The sequence below is a fragment of the Mastomys coucha genome, unplaced genomic scaffold (genome assembly GCF_008632895.1).
Source record: "Mastomys coucha isolate ucsf_1 unplaced genomic scaffold, UCSF_Mcou_1 pScaffold8, whole genome shotgun sequence".
NCBI lineage: Eukaryota > Metazoa > Chordata > Mammalia > Rodentia > Muridae > Mastomys > Mastomys coucha.
The window spans coordinates 2609255-2618159 of record NW_022196914.1 but is presented as its reverse complement, the minus strand read 5'-3'; positions in this window follow the sequence as shown (position 1 = coordinate 2618159).

Here is an 8905-nt window from a genome sequence, read left to right as displayed (position 1 = left end):
GCAGTTTTCAAATGTTAGTCATACCAAATCCTATCTTTTTAACATCTTTAAGCTTCTGGATTCCCCCCAATACAACAAATTCCTAACGGAATTTCCTATTGGTTTTTGTTTGTTTTTCTGGCAAAAATGTAAACTTCATTGTATTATTGGACACTTTGAGGGCCCTTGTATTTCCTCCAGCTGTCACTTCTGCTTTATCTTGTGTTTGTATTCCACATTAATCTTTTGACTTTTTTTTTTGCTTTTACATTTAAATAAAAGTATGAGTTAATCATGGGTCTTTTCTTTCTATGCATGAATTTTAAGATTATGCTCTTCAACTTCTCTGAATAACTGTGTTAGAATTTTGATGGGGAGTGTATTGAATCTGTAGATTGATTTTGGTAGGATGGCTATTTTCTCAACATTAATCCTTCTAATCCATGATATTAGGAGAGCATCTTTCCATCTTCTCTTCTTCGCTTCAATTTCCTTATTCAGTGTCTTAGAGTTTTCGTTGTACAAATGCTTTGCCAGATTTGTTTGGTACTTTTAAGTGGGCCCAAATCCTGTAATTGATTAGGTCCTGGGTTCTAGGGTAGAATCTAAAGCTATTACTTTGTTAAATGAACACACTATCAAATTGCTGTTTAAGTTTTTATCTTTATGCATATAGATTAGTGCATCTCTATGATACCTAACTGATTCAAGAGAATAAGAGACTATGGTGCAGACATGTACATCATAATGCCCTCCTCCCTTAGTTTCAAAGGTCACTGTGGAAGAGGAAATGGAAATATTGTGAAATGGGGAAGTAGTGGATATCTTCAGTGAAACAGTGTTTGATGGGCTGACCCATTAAGCATGTGATTTCACAGTAGCTATAACAGCATGCACAAAGCTTGCAAGTCAGCTACAATCTTAGTACACGTATCAGAGGATGATGAAGTCCTACTCTTAGTTGAGGGGATATGGTCATCTCGTCATTTTGGAGGAGGAAAAGTCAATTTTCTTCAAGAACACAACCCTTGAAAGGCTGGCTGCCCATACTACAATAGTAGATTCTACATCCATGCACACAGTGAGTCTATGAAGCAAACTCAGTGGCTACTTTAAAAAAAAAAAAAGCTCTTAAAGCTGTTGGAGAAAAGTGGTGGTGGTAGAGGGGATAGATGAAGCATTGATCAGAAAGGAATGAAATGTGGATTGGATAGAAATACTCGCTGCATACATGAAATACTCACAAAATTATAAGTTAATGCCAAAGTACAATTTTGATGCTTTTGGTTTTATGTAAATCAATGTCCTTGAAATGGAACTTTGTCATATCATGCTAGAAAGTCAGAGTAGAAATGTATGCTTTGTCCCTATGGCGACTATCTTCCTAAGGAGGAGATGATAGCAGTCTTTATTCTAATAAATTCCCCCTTCACTGTAGCTCCCCTTTTCTATATCTTATCTGTTCTGTCCTAGAATGGCTTCCTGTAGAACTTTTTCAATGTCTCTGCCATAGTAGAGATTGTTCCTTTGGAGACTACTAATCCAAATTCTGGCCTCATAATGTTTCTATGACCAATCACATCTGTCTTGAATTTTGCCTTACTTCTCAAGGCAGTATTAGACACATCTCGTTTCTCAGTTTCAGTTTTCTTGCTGAGTTACCTTACAGAAACACCCTGAGCTTCCAACATTGTTCACAGTGTCCATCACATACCTTGTAATCTCTTGCATCATGTTGGTAATATACATTTCACTGTGGACTCAATGCAACTCAACACTTACCAGTCATCAGTCTCTCTAGCTTTTAGAAGCTCTTTCTTATGCTGCAGTAAAGGCAATTTTAAACTACTGCCTGTCAAAAATCAAGTGAATATTCTAAAGGAGGTATCAATACAAGACATAATCATGTTTTAAAACTCAGAGACACTATTCATCTTTGTCTCTAGCAAAGTTAGACAATTGCCTTAAAGGAATACACATGGTGGCATTGCAACCCTGGACCTGAAATTTACATTTTTTCTTTTCCCTTAGCTTTACTGAGGTATCATTGAGAACTATTAATTATACATGTTTAACATATACTAAAGGATGTTGAGGTATACATGTATCTGTAATCCCTACAATTGAGCTACTTAACATACCCATCAAATTTCCTATAGTTTATAATAATGAAGCCATTTAACGAAGACTCACATCAAAATCAGGTATCTAATACATTACTGGTAAACACTGTTGGTCATACAGCACATTTGATTCTACATTGGAAGTTTGTAGTCTCCAGTTCTTCTATTGTACAGCATCTAGCAATGGCTGTCTACTTCATTTTCAAGAGTTTAAGTTTCACATGTGAAGTGATGTAGAATTGGTTTATGTATCTTGCTTATTTTACATAGCAAAATATCCACTGGAGCACTCGTTTGTAGCAAGATTTTTTTTTAAGACTAGCCAATAATCCACTGAATGTGTGCATATGCATATAATCACAGTTTCTTTATCTATAATACATGAATATTCTATAATATATGAATGATTAATATTAGACATTAATTATCACATTTGCACATATATGTATATTTTTCATTACACATTCATCTTCTAGTGCTCACAAGTATTTTCTATATTGGTAATTGCAAATAATGCTGTGGTACCTATAGGAATGGAGGTGTGTTTTTGAGATACTAATTGGAATTCCTTTAGATATAGATACAGAAGTTGAATTGATGAATAAAATGGTCTTATTTTTAGGTTTTCTGAAAAACTTGCACATCATTTTCATTAAAAGTTATACTAGCCCCGTTAACAGTGGACAAGAGTTCCCCTTCCACCATTCCTTTGCCAATACTCATTACAATTTGACCTTTAGAAAATGGTCATCTTAAGAAATATAGAATAATAGCTCATCATAGATTTAATCTGTGTTTTCTTTTCTTTTTATGTTCATATGCATGTGTGGCATGCATGTGTGGCATGCATGTGTGCATTTTGTTTGTATGTGTGGGAGTATATATGTGTATAGTTGTGTATCCTTGTATGTCTATGTGTATATTGAGACTCAGGGTGGACATCAGGAGTCTTTTCTGACAGATAGTCACCTTGTTCAGGCTTGAGTCAGGCATTCTTAGTTGAACATAGAGTTGCTAATATGAGCTTGGGCCTAATCTAGCTTGTAAATTTGCTCTGGGATTCCCTTGTATGTGTCTCCCTTCGGAGCCCTGGAATTACAAGCAAGAGACATATGCCACCAGGTGTTTATGTGGCTGCTTAATATACAGATTGTTGTGTCATTACATTTAGGAAGCAAGTGTTTTCCTGCTAAGCCAGTCTCTTGGCCTTAACTTCTATTTTTTCCTCATGGTGACTGAGGTTGAGAAATTTCTTATGCACTGTATAATTTCAGTGATCAGAACAGCGTGGAACTGGCACAAAAAGAGACATATAAAGCCATGGAACATAGTAAAGAGTCCAGAGATAAATCCATGAATACACAGTCTACTAATTCAGAACAAGGATGCCAAGAATACAAAATGAGACAAGGACAAGCTGTCAAGCTACTGATGTTCATAACACTGAGAATTCATATACAGAACAATGAAACTGGACCATTAGCTTATATAATACACACAAGCCAACAAGAAAAGGACTGAGGATTTAATCATAGGACTGGAAACCACAAAAATTCTAGAAGAAAACACTGGAGCAACTACACAACTGATCTTGGCATGATTTTACCTATGTTATTTCTAAAAGCATAGGCAATGCAAAACAAAACAACGAAGTAGAACTCTGTACAGCATACATTTCTGAGTTTGTATAATTTGACTTTTAAGATCAGTCATCCTAATATGTGTAAAAGTGCAGCGTTTTTTGGCTTTCATTTACAGATTTTTTTTTAAATAAAATATGGATGTGTGTGTGGTGTGTATAGGTTGAGTATGCCTTGAATTCAACTGGTAGACCTTAAAAAGAAAACCAACATGATGCATGAAAATATGTTCAAGCCATTTGTCTAATAGGACATTAATATTTAAAAGACAATATCTAAAATTGCAAGTATCAAGGCAGTTTTAATTGACCAGGCAAATACAAAGCGAGATAATTTTGCAAATGTGATATATGAATAAACAATAGGTAAATGAAAACATGTGAGACATTAAAGCTCTGTTTGCCCATGCTTTATCATTTTCCTTGCCAAAACAAAGCTTTGTTGATTTTGCCATTCAAAATATGCTTTATCAGCTTCAAAATTACCTTTCACATAGGATTCAGTTGTCCTACTCTGGTGAGAAATCAGAGCCCCACAAGAAAAGTGTTGAGAGATGCCACCAGGGTTGTTGCTAACTGGGGACCATTTAGGAACTGAAAGGGCACTGGGAGTTAAATAATACTTAAAACAATTCTTAGTTTTACCAGATGCTCTAACATTGCTTTGTGAATGTAAGGAGACTGTTTCTGTCTTTATGGTGGGATGGTATATGCTCTATACAGTATTAGCTTTGCCTCTCCTCCTCTCCCTTCTATTCCAGCCCTAAATGACTCATTGTTCAGCAGCTGCTAGAATGTCGGCTGAGTCGGCTAAAAGATCATCATGAGCACTTGAGAGTTTTGAGGCCTGAGAAGACAGCCAGCTTGCATGACTAGGTTGGGTGACTTCTTCCTGTTTGCTGACGAATGTTTGCATGATTTGGCAGAATGTGGTTTAAGAGTTGCTTCCATTGTAATAAGCCTCCTGTTGGTAGGAGGCACATAGTGTTCTTTCCCAGCTGGAAGTCTTCCACACAAACCAAAACAAAACTGAAAACAAAACAACTAAAATCCTTCCTAGTTTCTAAAAGGCAAACTTGTCTTACACTGGTTTGCCTCTGTAAGATTTTATCATTGACTGGCCATTGGGACGTTCTGTTCTCTGGATGTTCTTCTCGCAATAATTCACTAACCATCAAAGAGGAACTTCACTGACCCCTTAATAATGAGATGCTTCCCTCTGGCTTCAGACCCTATCTATGAAAAAGTAACTCATTCACAAAGATCTGTCTTGCATGAGGGTTTTGTTTTAATTTTAGTTATCTTTCCTCCTGGGTTATGAGGGTGTTTTAGACACACTATGAATCTGATTCAAATGCTCATTTTGCAATGAAATTCAGTAAGTGTGTTTTACCCAGGATCAGCTGATGTGGCCACTAAACAGATCTTACCTGTGTGTGTCATCTATATAGCTCTCTGGCCATTCTTCTGAGATCTCTCCTCTGCCCTGTGTGCAGCAGAGGGCAGTAGTGAACTGTGCATTTTATGTGGTTTCTTCAGAAACACAAAAGAAGTCAGTATAATAATAGTAATTTAAAAGTATATTGAACATGCCCAGTATTGAATAATATTTTTTGAACAAAGAATAATTTACTTAGGCCACACACCCATAAATAGTTTTTAATTTCTGACCTCAGACTTAACACATCAGTTCATGTAATTTAGGATTTGAATATAATGTTGTTTTGCAAATAGACATTCACAAGTCAAAATATATAGTTGTTTTAAGAAAATTTTGAACATGTTGGTGCAATACACACACATATTATGGGATATATGCATACATAGACATATATATACACATACATATGTGTATGTATGTATACATACATATATGTGTATGTATGTATGTATGTGTATGTATATACATATGTATATATGTTGTAAAACTTGGTCTTCTTCAAGGAAACTAGTTCTCCCTTATCATCCTTCTAAGTAAATGAAATGTTTCTTATCAAATATAGTAACATGAACAGAAAATTTCTCCACATAGGTTTATATATTTAAACACTTGATCCTCATTGCTGGGGCTTTGAGGGAATGCTATGGAACTTTCACGACAAGAAACTCACAGTAGGAAGAACTTTACTGGGGAGGTCATTGAGAGTGGCTAGCCCTCCTTGTATCACTTCCATATTGCTGTCTGGCTTTCTCTTTTCTGTTGCCCTCTAAGCTTCATGCATTTGCTGAGCACCATGGTGCCTTCCCTCCCATTACTGACTTTCCTTCTGGATGCTAGGTCAAAATAAACTCCTTCTTTTGTAAGTTGCTTTTGGTCATTGTGTTTTTATCATAGCAACAAAATCATGACATTGATAAAACTTAAAGATTATAAAATTATATTATAGAAATGCCTTCCCCAATTTTTAGTGTGTACTTTTACTTTCTTTGAGTTTGTTAGGTTCATATTTTTGCTTTTCTTTTTTGATGTGCAGGAGGATAGCATACACTGGCTTTCTGAGTGCTGGTGATGGCAGAGACACCTCATTATACCTGGGTAATTTTAACTTTCTAGCATTTCATTTAATTCGACACAAAGTATGTTTTAACAGGAACAATTAGTTTATTTACATTGATTTCATTACCTATCCAACATTAAATGCCCCCCCCCCCTAAGAATTAGAGTTCTTCAGTAGTTTCCATCTCAGTAAAAAGCACAGGCATCAGCTCAAACTCTGGGTACCTGTTACAATTCTGTCTCATGCATAACTAGCAAATCCATCCTATTTGCAAGTTTTGCTAATACCTATAATGGGTATGGTGAAGGTATAGGAAATGCTCTGTGAAGTAGATATTATCATCAGTTATTCATGGAAACATACAATCATGCTGATTCTGTGAAAAGCAGTTTGGATTTCCTCCAAAACCTCAACAAAATAGGATTTTATCTGACAATTTTACTAATAGGTATTTAAAGGGATTTAAAACAGAGACTTAATTGTGCATCAATATATAAGATGTGTATGCCACTGTCCATTACAACAAAGGCTGAAGACAACATAGTCTTTATCAACAAACATATGATGAAATATGGTAGGTGTGTATAATGAAGTATTATTTAGTTGTATGAAGGAACGGAATTTTAATATATGTCACAGCAATGAATTTCCCAAGTGGAAAATGCTGTGAGCGATCTTGAGGCTATTGGCCATCTGTCTTCATTAGAAAAATACTTATTTAAGTTCTTTGCCTATTTTTTAAAAAAATAAAAGCTTATTTTCTTATTGTTTGTGTATGTCTGTACAGGTGAATATTTATGTGTTTACATGTGTACATATGTGCATGGGTGCAAACCTGTATGTGCAGGTTAAAGGTGGAGGTTAGTCTCTGCTTTTTTTTTTTTTTTGAAAGAGGGAACCTGATCATCTTGATACTAACCAAGTGGCTGAGGTTAGCTAGTGAGTGAGCCCCAGAGATGTTTGGCCTTTCTCTGCCTCTCCAACAGTGGGATTATGAGCACAGGTTGCCACATCTGTCTTTTCATATACATTCTAGAGACTGAATCACATTCTTACACTTGTGTGGTGAATATTTTACTGTCTGAGATATGGTTCAGTCCATTTGTCCATTTCTCAGTTGGGTCTGCCCTGTGATTAAGAATAAGGGTTCCGGCTGGGCAGTGGTGGCACACGCCTTAATCCCAGCACTTAGGATGCAGAGGAAGGCAGATTTCTGAGTTCGAGGCCAGCCTGGTCTACAGAGTGAGCTCTAGGACAGCCAGGGCTATACAGAGAAACCCTGTCTCCACCCTCCCCCAAAAATAAGGGTTCCTCATAGCTTTAAATTTGTAACCCCCATCAGATGTTCAATTTTCTAGAATTTGTCCCATTCTAGATCTTAACTTTTCATTTTTTTGCTATTATCTTTTCATACACAGAAGTTTTTTGTTTGTTTGTTTGTTTGTTTGTTTGGAGGGAGGGAGGGAGGGAGGGAGGAAGGGAGTGGGGAAGGAAGATGTGCATGGAGAGGTCAAAAGACAACTTTCAGAAGTCAGCTCTTTTCTTCTACCACATGGGCCCTCAGGACTGAACTGTAGCCACTAGGCTGGGTTGTAAATGCTTTTAATGGCCAACCTATTTCACAAATGCAAAAGTTTTCAATTTTAGTTTTCATCTTCCAAAATTTGAATTCTGGACTCAGGTCACCAGACTTGCCCACAAATGCTCTTAATTTTGAACAATTGTTAGTACTAACCTTGATGAAAAATTGTATATATCAAACTACTAAGTATAGCATGATGGAGAGATTAATAAACTAGGCATATTAAAAACGTGAAAAAACATAACCGAGATATTTGTATTTATGCATACTAGTAATATATTATTGCTATATGCCTATTTTTTTAATCTTCCATCTTTTCATGTATTTCTAGTAACTTTTGGCAAAACTGAGGTGTAATGACCTCAATATTTTACTTTTAAAATTTCTCCTTTCTTTAGAAGAAATATCTTTTCCATGAATATACTGCCAAATAATATTAAAATGTCTCCACACTATGCTACTCTTTTGATTGAATAGACATGGGTTCAGTGGCTTATTTCTCTACTTGGCAGTCCTTCCTCAAATTCAGCATGTCTGTGATGACTCATGATCCTTCCACTGCTCTCTAAAGCTCATCATCTTGTTAAACACAAATAAAGAAATCTGGCATCAATGTGGTCCTGTGGAAGTTTGTTGCTCCAGCATAGAGGGATGCTAGAGGGGTGAAGTGAGAGTGTGAGGATGGGTGGGAGAGCACTCTCTTAAGGGAGGGAGTATAGGATGAAGGGTTTATGTAGAAGAGATCAGGAAGGGGGACAACATATAAATGTAAATAACTAAAATAGCCAATTAATAATAAAAAATAAATTTAAACATATTTAAACCTAAGTGGTTGTACTTCTCTAAAATGTCTGATTTGTCATTTTAAAATCAGTCACATTTAAAGGATCAAAATAGCATTATTTATAGTGTTAGTTTTTATAGAAAATCCCAAACTGGACTATATTTACTTTTTGGTAAATAAGATTCAAGACTCAAATACAATCCCTTGAGTGCCTTAAACCAGAGACTCGGGTGAGAGCCGCCATTTTCTCTATGGTGAGTTTCTAACCAGAGCAGCCACCCAGGAGGCACAGGCCCCATG